The sequence below is a fragment of the Taudactylus pleione genome, unplaced genomic scaffold (genome assembly GCF_031769625.1).
Source record: "Taudactylus pleione unplaced genomic scaffold, aTauple2 ptg000117l, whole genome shotgun sequence".
Classification (NCBI taxonomy): Eukaryota; Metazoa; Chordata; class Amphibia; order Anura; family Myobatrachidae; genus Taudactylus; species Taudactylus pleione.
This window is the reverse complement of record NW_028284519.1, coordinates 21185043-21203352: the sequence shown is the minus strand read 5'-3', so window position 1 is coordinate 21203352 and position 18310 is coordinate 21185043.

Here is an 18310-nt window from a genome sequence, read left to right as displayed (position 1 = left end):
GCTAAATGTTTGCTCACCTTCATTTGTACTTACATCCGTGTCAGTACAAATCCTCAACTCTCATTTTATGGTTCATTAAAGCATCACCAATCACTAAGAAATGTCAGCATTCAACACTAGTGGTACAGAGAGCAAAAACGATGTTTGATTTCAATTAAAAACTGGGCACGTTATCACTTTATTAACTACTTTTTGGTGCCCTGTGCCAGAAAGCATTGGTGCCTCCCCTATTTTTTAAATAGGGAGATAAAACCCGGAAAAGGGCAATGGCCTAATGGGGAAGAGAGAGGGGAGGCCAGGAGATGCTGGGGATAAAATAAAAGGAAGCTACAAGTGAGAATGATGATAAACAGAAAATGTACAGGCCCGAACAGTGCCCTGTGCCATGGCACAGGTCGCACCACCCTAGTTACGGCCCTGCGTTATCACTAGGGATGTGCAGGCTCGGATAGGTTCGAGTTTGCACGTTGAGTTCGGATTTTTCCCTCCAAAAAAACGGAACTCAGAAAGAGGCTAAACGTCATCTTACATGGACGAACATCATCATTCCTGGACTTTTGTCCAGGAATGATGATGTTCGTCCATGTAAGATGACGTTTAGCCTCTTTCTGAGTTCCGTTTTTTTGGAGGGAAAAATCCGAACTCAACGTGCAAACTCGAACCTATCTGAGCCTGCACATCCCTACTTATCACTATAGCAGGATGCAGGAAGTGTGAAATCTAGCAGCAATATATCCTTAGATAAACTACGTACAGCACTCCAGCTGACGGGAGGAGACGTTGCCTTGTAGTTGGGGCGTCTTCATAGGATACGCAATGTGGGAGATTTACCAAAGCGTGGAGAGAGGTAATGTATCAACCAATCAGCTCCTGTCATTTGTCTAGCACAGCCAGTAAACTGACAGGAGCTGATTGGTGGGTACTTTATCTCTGTCCACCTTATCACTCTACAAGGTTTGATAAAACTCCCCCAATGTGTAGAGGAGATCTCTATTCTCAGGCTGAAGCTGGCTGAATGACGGGTGGAACGACAGGTTTGAATACCAAACCGAATGATGCAAGCCGTTATTCAGCCATTTTCAGGCTGTGAACGATTATCACTCAGCACCCTACACTGAACGCTAATCGTTCAAACCAATCATGTAGTTGGCGGGTTTGCACGATTATCGTGCAAGGCACGCCTAGCTTTATACCTCTCCTAATGGCTGTATGCCCCTGTACCTTTTAAAATAGGTCAAATATAATCTGTTACTAATATACTTGTCTGTCCTTGTTGATGTTTATCACATATCAAAATACTGGAAAATATGTTCTTTTTGAAATATATATTTTGTCTGTACAATGAGTGTTATAATGTATAATCAATGGTACTAGCAGCATTATGTTTGCAACTTTAGCTATAACATGTATGTTACTTATGTAGTTTGCTGGCATGCAGGGGCGTATCTACCTATTGGCCAGGATTACTGGGGGGACTGTACAGGGGGGGCTACTACTGGGGGCACTGTATAAGGGTGGCTACTATTGGGGGCACTGCATAGGGGGGGGGGGGGCGTGCCAGTCCATTACATTGCCAGGGGCGCTTGGATCACTAGATACACCCCTGCTGGCATGTATTGTCCAGAGGACCACAGGAGCTCCCTCAAAATGGCTGCTGCCTGGGAGTGACTCTGCAAACAGAGACGTAAGTAGTAGCAGTGAGTGGCAGGAAATTGCGCCCAAAAGGTGATAAAAGGAGGTGTTTTGATGCCAAACGGAGATCTTGCTGTAGTGGAGAGAGGAAGTGGAGCCATGAGGCTCACGCCGTTAATGTGGTCAGGCTTGCCTGGGCATACGGCTGCCAGGAGCGGACATTTGGGAGCTAGCCCACAGGGCAGACAATCCCTGTCTTGGCTGTACAGTGGGCTGTAGTGACTAGCCACACACATCTCTACCGTGCAGGGGACCTGATTCAGCAAGGAACGCAGTTGCTAATGCGCACGCAATTGGCCAATTGTTGCGTATGCAACACAGTGCGTGAGGTGGCCACTGCGATCGCAGTGACTACGCAGACCCATTGCAGAGTGACAGGAAGTGCAGTTTGTGGGTAGTGCATAAATTATCCACTGCAATTGTCTACGCAGTCTGAGATCTCATAGTGTGTGTGGTTGTTAGCAATTTCTGAGTAAGGTCAGAGCTTGTGCAAGGGTGCGTGAGGCTGCAGTGGTACTCAATTGTACCGATGGTTTCGCAGTCTTACTAAACATGGATGTGTGGTAAGTAAAGTGGGCGTCCTTGTGTAGTGCTGCAGGGAATAGCGATTGGCATACTATCGCAGTTGAACTGTGCGTAATCGCTATTGCATACGCAGTGAGTCAGGCCCAGAGAGCAGAGTGGAGCTAACATTGACCCTTAATGGAGCTTAAGGAGGTGTAGGCGGAAGATGCAGAGTCCTAGAAGTAGAACTACTATACTGTAAGTGATTTAGTCCTACAGGGATTGCATTGTGGACCTGATTCAGAGATGGACGGATTTGCACAGCCGCACACAAGCGTCTGTGCAATTCCATCCATTTAAAATGCAAATGCAGAAGGAGGTGTCACACACACAGACATCTGCATGATCGCAGCGATGCGACCGAGTTCGCAGCCTGGGATCACCATCGGAACATTGGTCGCGATTGTTTTCCCTTCGGCCAGGCTGTGGTAGCTGAAGCTTACCACAGCCTGAACGGGTCTGGCAGCTTGCGAGGCAAGGAATTCTGCATGCACCCACACAGACCCTGGCCTCGTCCCTCCCGGACAGCTGAGGCGATACACTCCCGTTTCCGGGAACTCTGCTCAGGAACGACCCTGCTCCGCCTTCTAAATGCCGCAGCCTGTCAATCAGGCTGCATCTGTAAGGCTCTGTGTGCGAACTATCAGACGGAGGGCTGCACATGTGCAGTACACCTCCTGGGCATGCGTGGTCCTTCCACCCTCAGATGTGCGCTAACCATCGGGCCTGATTCAGAGCCGGGCGCAAGCAGCCGTTCGCTCGTACGCTTTCGATTTTTTTTTAAACCACGCATGCGTCCGGTTATCATTGCGCATGTGCGGCTGTATCTTTGCGGTCATTTTTCTTTCGCTCGTATACACAGCGAACAGGAAGTGACCTATGTAATTTGATTGACAGAATGGTCCGTTTATGGGTGGTAACGGGGGTGGAGATGTGAAAACGCAGGCGTGTCAAGCCGTTTTTTGGGCGTACATATATTATCTTGAACGAACGTCCAATTTGGACGGTATTTTTGATACGTCACTGTGTGATCCAGTTTCCATTATTACTGCTCGTTCAGCTTGTGGTAGGGTATTGGATCTCGCAAAGGCGATGGTCTCTTCGTAGCTCCCTAAGCGAATCGATGTTTTGCTATTCTCCTTAAGAAGGCACAAGACCAATCACCTAATAATTGGTTCACTTGTTAGAAGGTGATTTGCAATGGCCCTGATTTATTAGCTAAATTTAGAACGCAAGTTGTGTTCCTATTTGAATGTGTTTGAAATCACAGCAATCACCAAATAAATGTTTCATTTATGTTAAAAATGCTTGATGTTTTTGAGATATTCCGCACGCATGTTGTTGTCAGATTTCTTTCTGTTTTTTAATAGCCCAACACCAATCTACTTTTTTTGTAAAATATTCTTTTCGTTTAGTTTTAAATCCCGAAAGACAATCAGCTACTAATTGCTTGTTATTGTTTACTTACCTGTTACCTGATGTTTTTATTTTTTAATTATTATTTTTAGTATATGACCTTTGTTATGTATTTAAGTATGTTTGTTCCAGTCCCTTTTAGCCAGTTGATAATGAAATTGACGCACAATTTTTGAATTTTGGTTTTATTTTTTTAAAACCTTAAAATCCATTATTTATTTATTTTTGTTTGGCTTTTTGTTCCGCAAAAAATGCAATTTTTTCCATTTGGAAAAATCCAAAGTAATTAAATAAAAAAAAAAAACAATTCACAAGAAAGGAGAGGGGGGTTTTGGGTGCAAAAATATGGGGCAAACACAGAGATGGAATTTTGGGGAATTAGCCAGTGCTGTCAACGCCTTTTCCCCTGCTTGGCTTGATGTTGGAGGGAGCATGACTTTGTCTGTCTGGTCGTGCGCCTGGCCTGGCCAGAGGTAGATGTTGTTTCCTCTGGCCTAAGCATAGGGCTAGGCACATTTGGAGGGATGGCTGATGTTGCGCCAGAGGTGGAGGGCCCTGATGTTCCGGCAGGAAGGGAGGCCGGCTCCAACATGCGCAGGCGGACGAGCTGCTCCAGGGCATTAGCTATTCTGACATTGGCCGCAGCATTTTTCTCCAGGGCGTCCGCCACCCATAGCAGATTGGCGTCCATCCTCATCGAATCTCTGTGTTCTTATCCGTTTTTTCATTGAAATCTGAGAGTAGGGCCACTGCCTGCGAGGGGGAAGGCCCTGGACTGTGCGCCGCAGGGTCCCCGGCCGGATATACTGCTTCCTCCCCTGCGGAGCCAGCATATCCACTGCGGCCAAATCTCAGTTCTGGAGCAGACTCGTCCTCTTCTGTGCCTGTGTGAAAAAGATAGATAATACAATCTTAGTACATTTGTAAATTTACTTAAACAAGTTTTTTAATAATTTTTTACTAAATTACCTGCGGCAACATGTGGAGTCGCAAAGTCTGGCATGTCTGTGTCCATGTTGGACACGCCAAACACCTCCTCTTCCTGCACACACCCCTGTGCCAGCTCCTCCAAATCTGTTAGCTCCAATGACACAGGGTTTGGCCCACCACCTGTCCCCCCTGCATGCCTAGCCCTATCTGCCAATTTTTGTTTTAGCCAATATTTGAAGTCTCTCCATCTGTTGTTTAAAAATGTATGGTTAGATTTGTTCATAATTTAATACAAATTTGGAAATAGGTTACAGCATTTACGTACCGGCGTTTGCCCTCTTTGGTTGAACGGACAAAGTCAGCAACCCCATTGACAGCACTGGCTATTTCCTCCCACAGTTTCCATCTCTGGGTTGCACCCATATTTCGGGGTGCCTGTGCCAGGTTATCAAAGCACTTTTGCACCAAAGCCTCCATCTCCATTTTTGTGAATTGCGGCTGCCTTTTGCGTTTGGCCCTGGCCTGGGTACTAGGCCCCGCAGCCTCCTCATTCTCAGTCTCAACACCTTACAAAAAATGTAGAAAAAAATATAAATTTTTATTTTTTTTGTTTTAGTGGTAACTTTAATTTTGGAGCTACTTACTGTGAGGTCCTGCATTTTGGCTTTCCTGCTGTTCAGTGGACATGATTAAACCCTTGAATTCAGCTGACCCATTGTGGGCTCTCGTGACGTTTTTATAGATGAGTGTGCATTATATGGGCGCATCTATTGTGCGTCATTGATTTGAGCGGGAAAGTTCGGTCTATTTAAGGCTTTTTTGTGGCCTTGTTTCGGGGTGGGTTGTTTGTAGTGGTTGTCGTTTGAGAGTTAATCGGAGTAGTGGTGGTTTGCAGAGAGTTTGGTGGATTTTTGGCGAGTTTTCTGTTTGTTTATTTTCTTTCGCATTTTTGCATTTTTTTCTTTCACAAATTTTTTTTTTTGTTGAGGTAAGTTTTTTGGGAAGAATTTTTGGTCGATTATAACTAGCAAATATTTTTTTCATTTTTAATGTTAATACGTGTTTCCTTTTGCTTTTATTTAGTTTTTTTTTTACGTTTGATGTTGTGGATCTCGTTTATTTTGGTGTTATCATCTTTGTGCGGTAAGTGTTTTTTGTCATACATTAGACCCTGTTATTTTTATAAATTTTTCATGTTTATTTAAGGGGTCACACTATGCAGATAGGTGTACGTAAAAATTGTTTTTTTTTTGGCAATGGTTTTTTTGCCATTATAAATTCGAAATGTATTGCGTATATTTTGCTCATCTACTGTCTGTGGCTTAAGCGTACCATTAAGCATTATTTTGTAACCTGTATTGCGTATATTTTGCTCATCTCCTGTCTGTGGCTTAAGCGTACATTACAATTTTCTTGTACAATCCTAGAATAACAACATAATCTGTGTAGTGCATGCATTCTTTATATTTTAGCCTTAGCCTGTCTTTATTTTGTGTACATTTTTACATTATTTATGGAAAATCTAATTCGTAGGTTTACTTAAAGATGTCACTGCCTAACCCTGTAAGATTCTTCTTAATGTGTAAAAAACATAAGTATATTTTCTCATTGTTAAATTTCGAAAAAATAACTACATTGTCTAACATTTCAGATTGATGTTGGGCGAATTATAGTTGCGATGGTCCACGACCCCGACCAACCTGAACATCCTCCTAGGCATAGGAATCGTAGGCGTGCAAGGCCCCAGATATTTAGAACACATATCACCCTTTTTGGAATGCCTGATGATGTGGTCTTAAGGCGTTATCGCCTACCACCCCAAATCATCCTAGACACTCTTTCATTAATAGAGAGTGATCTTGAAAGGCAAATTAACAATCCAACAGCAATACCACCACTTACGCAGTTAATGTCGGTGTTACATTTTTGCACCTCAGGATCCTTCCAGACCACAGTTGGCATCCTTGCCGGAATTTCCCAATCCTCCTTTTCAAGGATCCTGAGGGCGGTAATGGATGCACTATTTAAGCACCTCCATCATTTTATTAATATGCCATTGGATATGGGGTCCCTTAATGTGGTTAAGCAGAAATTTTTCGAAATTGCAGGCTTCCCACACATCATAGGGGTTGTGGACGGCAGTCACATATCACTTCAGCCTCCAGCAGCGCTGGAGGCAATATTTAGGAACCGAAAACATTTCTATTCAATGAATGTAATGGTGGTATGTGATGCTTCCCTCCAGATCCTGACCCTGAATGCTAAATTTCCAGGAAGTGCACATGATTCATTTGTCATCCGGCAATCAGTGCTTTGGCACAAATTAAACAACCTACAAGCTGGTGATGCGTGGCTTCTGGGTAAGTGGTACCATTAATTTTTAAAACAAACACTGTTGACTTGGAAATGGTACTGAATGTTTTTTTTTTTCACAGGAGACAGTGGTTACCCTTGCACGCCCTGGCTGCTCACTCCTTATTTGGTTCCTACACCAGGGCCAAAAAGTCAATATAATTCCGCACTTATTGCCACCAGGCAGGTGGTGGAGCGTTGCATTGGCCTTTTAAAAGGCCGATTTCGATGCCTCCACCGCTCTGGTGGCGACCTCATGTATTTGCCGGCTATGGTTTCCAAAATTGTGGTCCTGTGTGGGATATTTCACAACATCGCCATAAGGAGTGATGTCCCAATGCAGCCAGAGGATGCCTTGCCTGAGGATAGCCCCTCCGAGGTTGGTCGGAGGAGAGTGTCAGGGGGGGGGCATATGTGATGAGGGAGTTTCTCGTTTTTCAGGTATGTTATTTTCCTTTTTTTAACATTTGTTTACATTGGGCAGAAGGTAAATTATGTGTTAACTATCCTATGTTTTGAATTGTAAAATGCTTCTTTTCTTGTTTTTTCCCAAACAAAACAACAACCTGCTTACTCCCTGAAATTGAATGACTGTGACAATAATGACTCAAAAATGGACAAATGTGCTATTATCCTGAATTTGGACAACATGTTGGCATGCAACATCTTCAACCAGTTCTTGATTTTGTGATTTGTACTTTTGTGTGTATCTTTCTTTTTGTTTGTGATAATGTGTAATATAATTTCTAAAACTTTATTGTTTTGTTTTTTTTTTAAAGTTTAAAATGCACCAAAAACCTTTAACAAATGGACAGTACCTTTGAAATTTGTTTCCAAGTGTAAAGTGTTTTTTGGTTTTTTTTTTCAATCTAATGCATTAACTACATAAGGGTATTCTAGCGAACCATTATGGAGTTAACTTAAAATTTCTAATCTTTGGTAAATTGACATTATGTCTACAATTTCTGGAAATCCACTCAGACTGTATGTTATATCATTTTTTCAAATTTTGTTAAAAATTTTGGACCCTAAAATTGTCAAACTTTTTTGTGTGGAACATTCTTTGTATTTTCATAAGCAAAAACACAAAACAAATGAAGCAAACAACATTTAACACATGCAAACAAATTGATTGTCCTTGGTAGCTAATGTTTGAGGCAATAAATTAGATTTTTGAAATGTATAAATTTTTAATAACAAAATAAACAAAAAAACAATATTAATGTCGCAATAAGGACACCAAATGGTCCATGGCCACAAGAATGTGGATCAAATGGCCACGCATATTGTGGAGTTCATCCAAAATAACATGGTCCCGCATCCATGGCTCTGTCGAAAGAGAAATCTGTGTATTATTTTTTTTTTTTTTTGAAACAAAAAAAGGACAGTATGATTTACCAAGAAAAAAAAATGCACACCATGCAAAATTTGTGAACAAAATATAGTGGTTAAAAGAAATCTCCTAAATTACCAATTGCCCCCCCCCAAAAAAAACAAAAAACATGAGAATAGTGGGTTGAACAATCACTTTGGCATCTGAAATAATCCTTACACAATTTGTATCTTGATATAATACAACAAATTAAAAAAAGCCACAAGAAACTTTTATTGGGCTGTGGCATATATGGTCATAAAAAAAATTTATTTGGTAAAGAGTATGTAGAACACCCCCAAAAAACAAACATTTGAGGGACACCACAATTTTTTTTGTCAAAAAAAAGGAAGACATTGTAATGTTAAAAATGGACCTTAAATTAGACATTTAAACCAAATAAAAAAAACCATGTGATGAATGTCCCAAAAAAACCACATAATTGTTAAAATTGCTAATGACCTTAGATTGTATTCCAGGATACCACAGCATATAGGGCACCTTTTCACAAATTACTTGTACACATGTAAAAGAAATTACCTGCAGCTTCAGGGACAGGTTGGGCCAGATCCTCCTCCTCAGATGATGTCGGCCAATGGATGGAGGAATAAGGCGGGGTAATTGAGATGGGGATAAAGGGGAGGGAGTTGAATAAAGAGTGGGTGGATCAGGGGAGGGTGTGGAAATGTGGATGGGGAGGACAGGGGAGGGAAGGGAAATTTCGGATTTGGGGTGTAGGAGAGGGATTTGAAAGAGGGATGTCCAGGTCAGGGGAGGGTGGCGAAATTTGGGAGGAGTGGGCAGGGGAGGACATGGTGGGAGTTGGGGAGAGGGGTCGGGCAGGCCTCCGACGAAGTCTCTGCCTCCGCTCCTGACCTAAATGATGTATAGTTTGGAATATTACCAAATATGTATTCCCAAAAAAATTTGAAATGTAAAACGTTAACCAAAATAAAAAAAATACAATACATTTACATTAACAAGGTCTAATTTATCAAAATAAAAATGCATACTGTACACATGCACACGCATTAATGCAAATTTACATTAGCAAAGACAAAAATAAAAATAAGATTGACATAGATATTTAAACATTTAAATATCCAATTACGCCTACGGATCCGCATCCGAAGATGTGCGGGGACCAGTGCCGCAAATCGGACCAACAGCGCTCCAATTGTCCGATGGCCCGGCGATACCCCAAAAGTACGCAGCCTACGCCGCACCTCTGCGTACGCCCGTCGCTTTAGGATGTTGGGGGCGGCCTATCCGCTATCTATGATTTCGGTGAGCACCAGCAGCTCATGCCGTGTAAAAGCACTGACTCTCATGATGGCAATGGTTTTTTTTTTTACTCACATCAGTTTTATTACAGGGACCCCTAAATTTTGATTGGCTAATGTACTTTCAGAAATAACATGAACAATCCTATTGGTTAATGTGTGAGTCATGTGAACAATCCATAAAAATATATTGTGACTTAGGATTGGCTTGATGCATTTTGGTGCATTAGCAACAATCCGAACCAAAAAAAAAAAAAGAATTTCTCTATTATAAACCAAATTAAAGAAAACAAAAACAAATAAACAGTCTTTGGAATTAAAAGAAACAACAAGTTTGCCCTTAAAAGCGGACGGATTGTATGGAACAAATTGTACACAAAACAAACAATAAAGTTTATTGACATTCAAAAAACAAACAAGATTGAAAACATTCGACCAACAATTAAGTAAATTAAGGTAATGATTGGCACCAATCGATTCACGGATGTTTGCCGAACGAGAAACAAGGCAATGGACAAATGACAGGCCTATTTCCGGTAGTACTTGTGCGAGCGAACACAACAACAAAAAACGAGTAGAGCGCTCGCTATTTCGGACGCTCGTTAGCTAGAGGAGGGGTTGGGGAAATATGGGGCGGAAGACTCGCTACGAGCGACCACACGTGCGAGCGCTTGATTTGACATTTTGACGGTCGTACCTACTGCGGGCGAACACAGTTTTGCGTCCGGCTCTGGATCAGGCCCAGAGTTTGAGAACTACTGCTCTAGAGCACAGGTTCTCAAACTCTGTCCTCAGGACCCCAAACAGTGCATGTTTTCCAGGTCTCCTCACAGAACCGCAAGTGAAATAATTAGCGCCAACTGTGGATTTTTCAAAATGTGTCAGTGAGTAATGAATACACCTAATCCCCTGCTGGGTGACATGGAAAATGTGACCTGTGTGGGGGTCCTGAGAACAGAGTTTGAGAGCCACTGCTCTAGAGTCAAGAGATGGATTGAAGTAAACTGTGTATAGGTTGCTGCAAGGATTCTTTCTAACTATAGGTGATTACAGTACAGATTACCTCCATTAGAGAGCAGTGACTGTCTGTGGAATACGTTTGTGCTTAACAGCAAGGTAACAGGAACACCGCACCAAAGGATTCTCTTACATCTTGGCGAGGAATACACATCCAGGAGCTGACATTCCAGGTTTTTCCCCGGGAGACTTTGGCATTTATTGGCTCATATGTGAATAGGTGTGCATTATACACCGCCATCTCTGGTACGCTGCTCTTATGTTGGTGGAGGATTTTATGTTCTAGTCATGTGTCATTTGCTTATTTTATGTGATTAAAATTGTATTACGCTATATTGTGATTCTTTTTCATTTGCATGTCATCTACGAGGACTTTACCTGTTGGAATTGGTTCTGTTTGAAAACTGAAGGACGCATCCTTCAAATTCCAGTGAACTTGTGAAATATATTTGGGACTATCTTTCGTTTTATCTGGTACCGATCTTTTAGAAGGTTGCGCCATTGTCCACAATTTTCTTGTTTATTATTGTTCTAGAGGTGTTGTATGACCACCTCAGTGGATTGAAGTGCAGCATCCGTTTATTGAAGCTCAGGTTCCCATTTATTATTTTTCAGGGTATTTCTAGTTTGTCTACATTTTCCTTTATTCTACCTTCTCCATTGTATAGTATCATCATTGCTCTAAATTCTATGCTAGACATTAATGTGTTATTGTAATTATCTATGCAAGAAATTCATGTTATGCTTTCTTTTTCTCATTTAATAAAGATTTTCGATTATCGCCGTGTATCAGTCTTTACCAAACTTCGTCCTGTCAATTATCTACTTTTTTATATTCTATCTATGACTGAGATTATTCTATTTCTAATCTATTACGGTTATATTGCAATTTTGTGTGATTTTGCATTATTCCAAGTCTATGGGCCTGATGCAGAGATGGACGCAGTTCCGATGTTTACGCAGTTGAGCGATTATCGGTGGACTGCGCAAGCATCTGAGCTGCACTGCACATTAGCTAAGTTACATTAACTTTGTTGGGTATGGGATCCCGACGGTCGGGGTGCCACTGGTCAGAATACCAACAGCGGCTTCCTGACAGTCAGAATCCCGACACCCTTAGGTAAGTCTAACCCTTACCCCTAACCCTCCCTCCCTGGTGCCTAACTTACCCCCCTTAGTGCCTAACCCTAACCTCCCCCTCCCCCCTTAGTGCCTAACCTCCTCTCTTAGTGCCTAACCCTAACCTCCTGTCTTAGTGCCCTAAGCCTAACCCTCCCCCTAACCCCCCGATGCTTACCTTCAGGATGCCAGCGGTCGGGATTCTGGTGAACGCTGGGATACTGACAACATCCCACATTCACGTTGTGGTCGCAGCGACTATTTTACCACAGTGTGATTGACAGTCAGAAATCATTTGGGGGAGGTAATGGGAGTGGCAACAAAATGCAGGAGCGTCGCTACCGTCTTTGGGGCATGTCGGAGAAGGTGACTGCGATCCTGTATGCAGAAAACATGGCTCAGTTACAGCAAACCTATTGTTACACAGAAGCAGGATTTTCAAAGGATCTGCTACCATTGCTGCATTTGTGCGCAGACATTTTGGGTTTGCGAAGTCACCAATGGGCGACTCAATACAAATCTGCAACATTTTAGCGTCCATCTCTGAATCAGAATATAGGGGTCTACTTACTTAGCCTTGGATGGAGATAAAGTGAATGGAGATACTATACCAGCCAACCACAGTTGGCTTGGCTAAAAGGTCACAGCTTTTATTTATAATTAATTAATGAACCTAACCAGGGTGGCAAAGAGATGCTGCAGACTAATTTCTAGCTTTTACTTTGCTCAAATACTCGGAACAACTGAAACGTTCCCCCTCTAGATGCACTAACATTGCAAGGGTCCCACTTCCCTCCTGGGCCAATCCGAGATGCTTTCGTACAAAAGCGCCCGGGTCCCCTCGCACGGAGCAAGACAAATTTGCCAGGTTCATCGAGGGGAAGTGCCCCCACCACGTATCTTGCGCCACATGAAGCCACTGAGCTGCAGCGTACTCCCGCCAAAGCCAGACTCTAAAGGAAACTGGCCCGCCACCCAAAACGACCTAGCCCAGAACAAGAAAACCTTAATAAGCAAACCGATCCAAGTCATCAAAATGGCCTCAATCAGGATTGAAAATACAGAGTTAAATCCCCAACTAAAAGCTATGACTCACAACCAAGCCACCCAGTGACACCGCATGAGAGACTTCTGACACATTCACCTTCTTCCTCGCCCTGTCTAATGCACCATGCTTACACACCACTCTCCAAGTCAAACTAGGCACCATTTCAGATCACACAGTCCTTCCATTCGGCCTTTATCTCCACAAAAACTTCTCACCACGAACGATCACTCCACATCTTTCCACTGCAGCACATCGTTGCTCCCGACAACACCCCCTAGTCAGGCACACCCTATTCAGCCACTGAGCTCACAAGAAAATCAAAAACGAAACTCTACACCAAACCTCACACATCATTCTCAAATCAAACTGTCAACTGCTGCAATCCCAGTGAGCAACAAAGTTCCGTACCATGAGTACCACACCAAACCCAACCATCCCGACACAACTTTAAGAAGACACATAGCAACTAACTAGCAGGGATGCATAAGAGGGGAAACAAGTAACCCGAGTGAAGAGGAAAAGCTAAAAACCCACCCGTGAACCAAATTGGGCCAGATCAAGGTTCCCGGGAGGAAAAATTAAATAATCCCTTCACCACGCCCCAATTGTTGAATGCTAGTCGTTCAACGATTGGTTGGTAAACAACGTTTCGGGTTGGCGCCAGGTGCGCAACCAGCTCTAGCTGCAACGAGTATATATCTCATAGGCAGCCGACTTTCCACACCCAAAACTCTGGAGGAAATGCTTCAGTAATCGCTGCGCCAATAGCTGCCCCAATTTGAAGGAAATGAGTACTAGAAGCTGAAGCCTACAACACCTACCCCAACCAAACCTTGACCAAAACAGCAGAGAACTGAAATATGGTACGCATGGTAAGATTGGCATGTAAGCCACTCTTGTGTTCAACTAGTAGAACCCACATGTATAATGCACCGCAAGGCGTACCTGGCAAATAATCCTTTGGATGTTGAGAAAATTAAACTATCCACCCTACCTGTTTGTTCCGGCACATCTTCTCGAAATAGGTGCCGGAAACCGCACAGCCCGAAGGCAAACATTTATTTTCTAAGTTGCCTGAAACCCCATGCATTGCACAGCCTCCGGGTGTAAAACAACAAACTAAAAACCAACTCAGAATAAACGTAACCAGAGAGTCACCATAACCAAAAATGCAAACTAAAACCAAAAACTCGTCAAATGTATAAACTGCTCTGAAGGACCTACGGGGAAGGCATCATTAACGGAACTCCACAATGTATAGGATACCACCATGTATAGGAATGAATGCTGCACTAACCGAGACTAACCCGCAACCTGCGTGGGGGCTACCCCACCGGAGAGGTACAGAGATCTTGCCAGGGGGAATGAGGAAAAGCACCGCCATCCGCCCCAGCAACACCCCTGTCCCAACCTTGGCCGCAAGCCTCAGTAATAAATCCCGACAGAATGCAAACCAAGGGGTGTCCCGTCAAGGAGAGGCTATACCACCGACTAACGAGAAACGAATGCAAAACCCTACAGCCACAACAAAGTTCTACCTACCAAGTTAGCGATAGCCACAGAGAAAAAGCAGCCAAACAAAATGGCGAGCAAGCCTTAACTAGCTCCCTTGGAGCTAACCCCTAAGTCGGGAGCTAAATCCCCCTATTCACGTCGGCAATCCTTGGCCAGGAGCTCACCTCCGCAAACCAGGCTTACCCACATTCCGAAGAGGTTATGCGGGGCGGCCCTGTGACCTAGGGGGGTCGACGCTGCTGCGACACCTATAAACAAAACTAAACATCTTTTACTCCCAAAAGGCATAACCACCCTACTGTCGTGGTTCCGCCTGCATTGGGCATCAAACTCACCCCATGCCAATTTTCTGGACCAGACAAACATGTCAATCACACAACAGATGTATTAATAAAACTACCCATGCTCCGCAATCCGCTCGCCAAATATCCCCTGCCAAAGCTGAATGTGCCCTACAACCAAAGTATTATATTCACAAAAAATTGCGACACTCGTCTATGTAGCCTGATTCCACCATATGACATCCCATAATGAGCGAGAAAAAGCAGCAAATTTACTTCTGCGAATCTGTATACGCTGTAGCGCAAAGCTCACAGAAAAAGCTGAATTCACATAATGTACAGTATCCTTGTTTCCTAACCCCCTATAACCAGCATCATCAGCCTCCCTGGAATTATCGTCTGACCCCGTCTAACCGCTGCACAACCCTCCTGTCAATCTTACGTGGGCGCACCAGGTAAACGGAAGATGAGAGACAAAACTGGAGCCATAGCAAAATTTGTGACACAATCATACCCACCAGAACCAGTTGGTCCCAGAACCTCCTCTACAATGCTTTCACATGGAGTAACCACTGGCTCGACCACCGGGGCTGCCTCTACGCGCACAGGATCATCATCATCAGCTGTACGAGTCCCCAAATCTTCTCCCAAAACGCCACCCGCAACCATGGGCGACTGCACGCGGAGGAGCCACTGGATCAAAACCCGGGGCCATCTCGACATGCACTGGAACAGTAGCCGCACAAACTACTGTATCAATTTGAGAAACCCTTGCTGAGTCCGGCTGACCTGTATGTTAAAGAAGAAAGGTGAGCAGGAGAAGGGGGTCAGGCACGGGGCAAGGGTGAAGGCAGGGGTATACAGGGGACCAACGGGGTGGGAGAATGATGGATGAAAGAGGAAGATGGGGAACAGGGCGAAGATACGGGGTGGGGGGAATAAGGGGGGCTGGTATGAGTAAAAGGAGGTGTGAGGAAGAGAGGGAGGCATGAAAGAGCAGGTTGTAGGGGATGAAGAAAGAACAAACTGGAGCAAGGGATGGGATGAGAGGCAGGTGTATAGCTCACACTGCCAGCGCAGCTGAGAACACAGCCTGAGGCTGAACGCTGGGGCTGGATCTCACTACAAAGGTGGGACCCAAAATGGCTACCATGGGAAAATGGCCGCCGAGCCTGCTGCACAGGCAGGGTTGTTGGCTCGCTGCTGGGAGGCAGACAGGACCACCCAAGCACGGGGAACCGGGGACGCAAGGGGGATGCCGAGTGGGTGGGGCTGGCGAGCGCCGGACTTGCGGCGGGACAGACCGGATCCGGCGGGAGGAGCAGGATCGCTCACCCCCGCTGGAGACAAACGCAAATGCAGGGGGGGTTTCTGTCTGCCTGGAAACCCCCCTCCCCAACACATACCATGACCACAGTAGAAATAGTAATATAATAGAATTTTACTTGTGCTGCATGTCCTTCTCAGTATCACAAATGAATCAGCACCACCTGTGGATCTTTTAACATGTAGCCAGTAATAAATAACCTGTGCACCAACTAGGAGATCTGGAAAACATGCACTGTTAGGGATGCACTGCTATAGAGCCCAATATGTACATATATGTCCAGGGAAGTGCTAGGTTCTTCTACTGCTCCTCCAGGCTCCCGGCCTTGCTCCAATGCTCTGGAATGGTGCTTATTTCTACAATAAAAACATTCAGCTCAGGCAGGATGGCTTACTGCCGCATCAAATGGCTTACTGTGATCCAGTATATGCTGGAATTATGACACACAATACACATTGTATGACGCATATTAAAGCTGGATACTAATTCTGCCCCCTTCATGGACAGGCCAGACTCGCTCTAAAATCAAGCATTTGGAAACCACTCTAGAAATCCTGCGTTTGCCACTGAGCGGCGGGGTGTGTGAGCCCGGCGGTCTTTCAGGACAGCGTCTGTTTAAATCCGGTGGAGTATATTTTTAAACATCACGTGGTAACCAGCCCACACAGTTTGTTTTAAGGTACGGGCGGCACCATCAATGCCGACGTGTGTATTCAGCAATTTTGTGTCTAAATAAAAACCATGTTTATCTGCACTATGGAGCGCTCTCCTCTCTCTTTATACTAACATATATATATATATATATATATATATATATATATATATATATATATATATACTGTATATACTAGGGGTGTGCACCGGACACTTTTCGTGTTTTGTGTTTTGGTTTTGGATCTGGATCTTTCTTCGTGTTTTGGATCTGGATTGGTTTTGCCAAAACCACCCTTCCGTGTTTTGGGTTCTGGGTTTTGTGTTTTGGATCTGGATTTTTTCTTAAAAAATAAAAAAAACCCGCTAAAATCACATAAATGGGCCTTTTTTTGTTCCTACGCTATTAATAACCCCAATAACATTAATTTCCACTCATTTCCACTCTATTCTGAACACCTCACACCTCACAATATTGTTTTTAGGCCAAAAGGTTGTACCGAGGAAGCTGGATGACTATGCTAAGCGACACAAGGGGGCGGCACAAACACGTGGCCCATCTAGGAGTGGCACTGCAGTGGCAGACAGGAAGCCAATCAGCGTTATGGTGCCCATTTGCATGTAGCACGAACCCGGGAGATCCGTGCTACATGCATCTGTGTGATTGGCACAGAGCAATGACAGGTCCGTGAGACCCGTCTGTGCTGCTGTGGTAAAAAAAAAAAAAAAAACCTGTGTAAAAAAAGAAAAAAATGGCGTGCACCCCCCCAAAAAAGAGCAACCAGCCCCGGGCATTAGTAACCCAGTGCTGGGTGTGCTTAAATACAGGGGACAAACGACGTAGGGGTCCCCTGTACTTAAGCACAACCAGCACCGGGCTAGTCAGAACCAGCGCTGGTTGCCAAAATACGGGGGACAAACGACGTAGGGGTCCCCTGTATTCTGCGCAACCAGCTCTGGGCTCTGATCCGGTCCTGGTTCTGGAAATATAGGGGACAAAAAATGAGTAGGGTTCCCCTGTATGTTCCAGAACCAGCACTGGACTTTTTCTAGCGGGGGGCTGATGCCACAGCCAGGGGAGCCCTTTCACCGGGCCCCCCAGCCGCAGCATCAACCCTGACCGCTAGTCAGCCCAGGCCGGGGATCCCTGGAGAGCTGGGGACCCCCCCAATAAAGGGGTCACCCTCTCCAGGGCACCCCAGGCCCAGGCTGATAGCCCGGGGCTATCCCCGCCACCCCTGGTGGCGGTGGGTGGCGGGTTGATTGTGTGGTGTGGTGTAAATAAAGAATATCAAACATTGTCTTTACAAGTAGAACTGCAAGTCCCAGCTAGCCTGCCCCGCATGCTGGTACTTGGAGAACCACAAGTACCAGCATGCAGGGCATTAAGGGCCCACTAGTACCTGTAGTTCACCTGTAAAAAAAATGTTTAAAAAAACACAGGACACACACACCGTGACAGTATAAGTTTATTAAACATACACACACACACACACACATGTACACATACTCACCTATGTAACCTGTAGCATCGGTCCACTTGTCCGGTAAAGTATCCCTAGGGGACCTGTGAAAAAAAACATACTCACCATCTCCTATGCGAGGTTCTGTCCTCTTCGTTCCAAAGTAGGCATCCCCGGACTTGGCAAAAAAAAAAAACGAAAACGCGATCCACGAACTTAGTACCGTTCTATAGAACGGTACTTCCCGAATGAGAGCTTAGCGGCGGGGTATCACCATGGA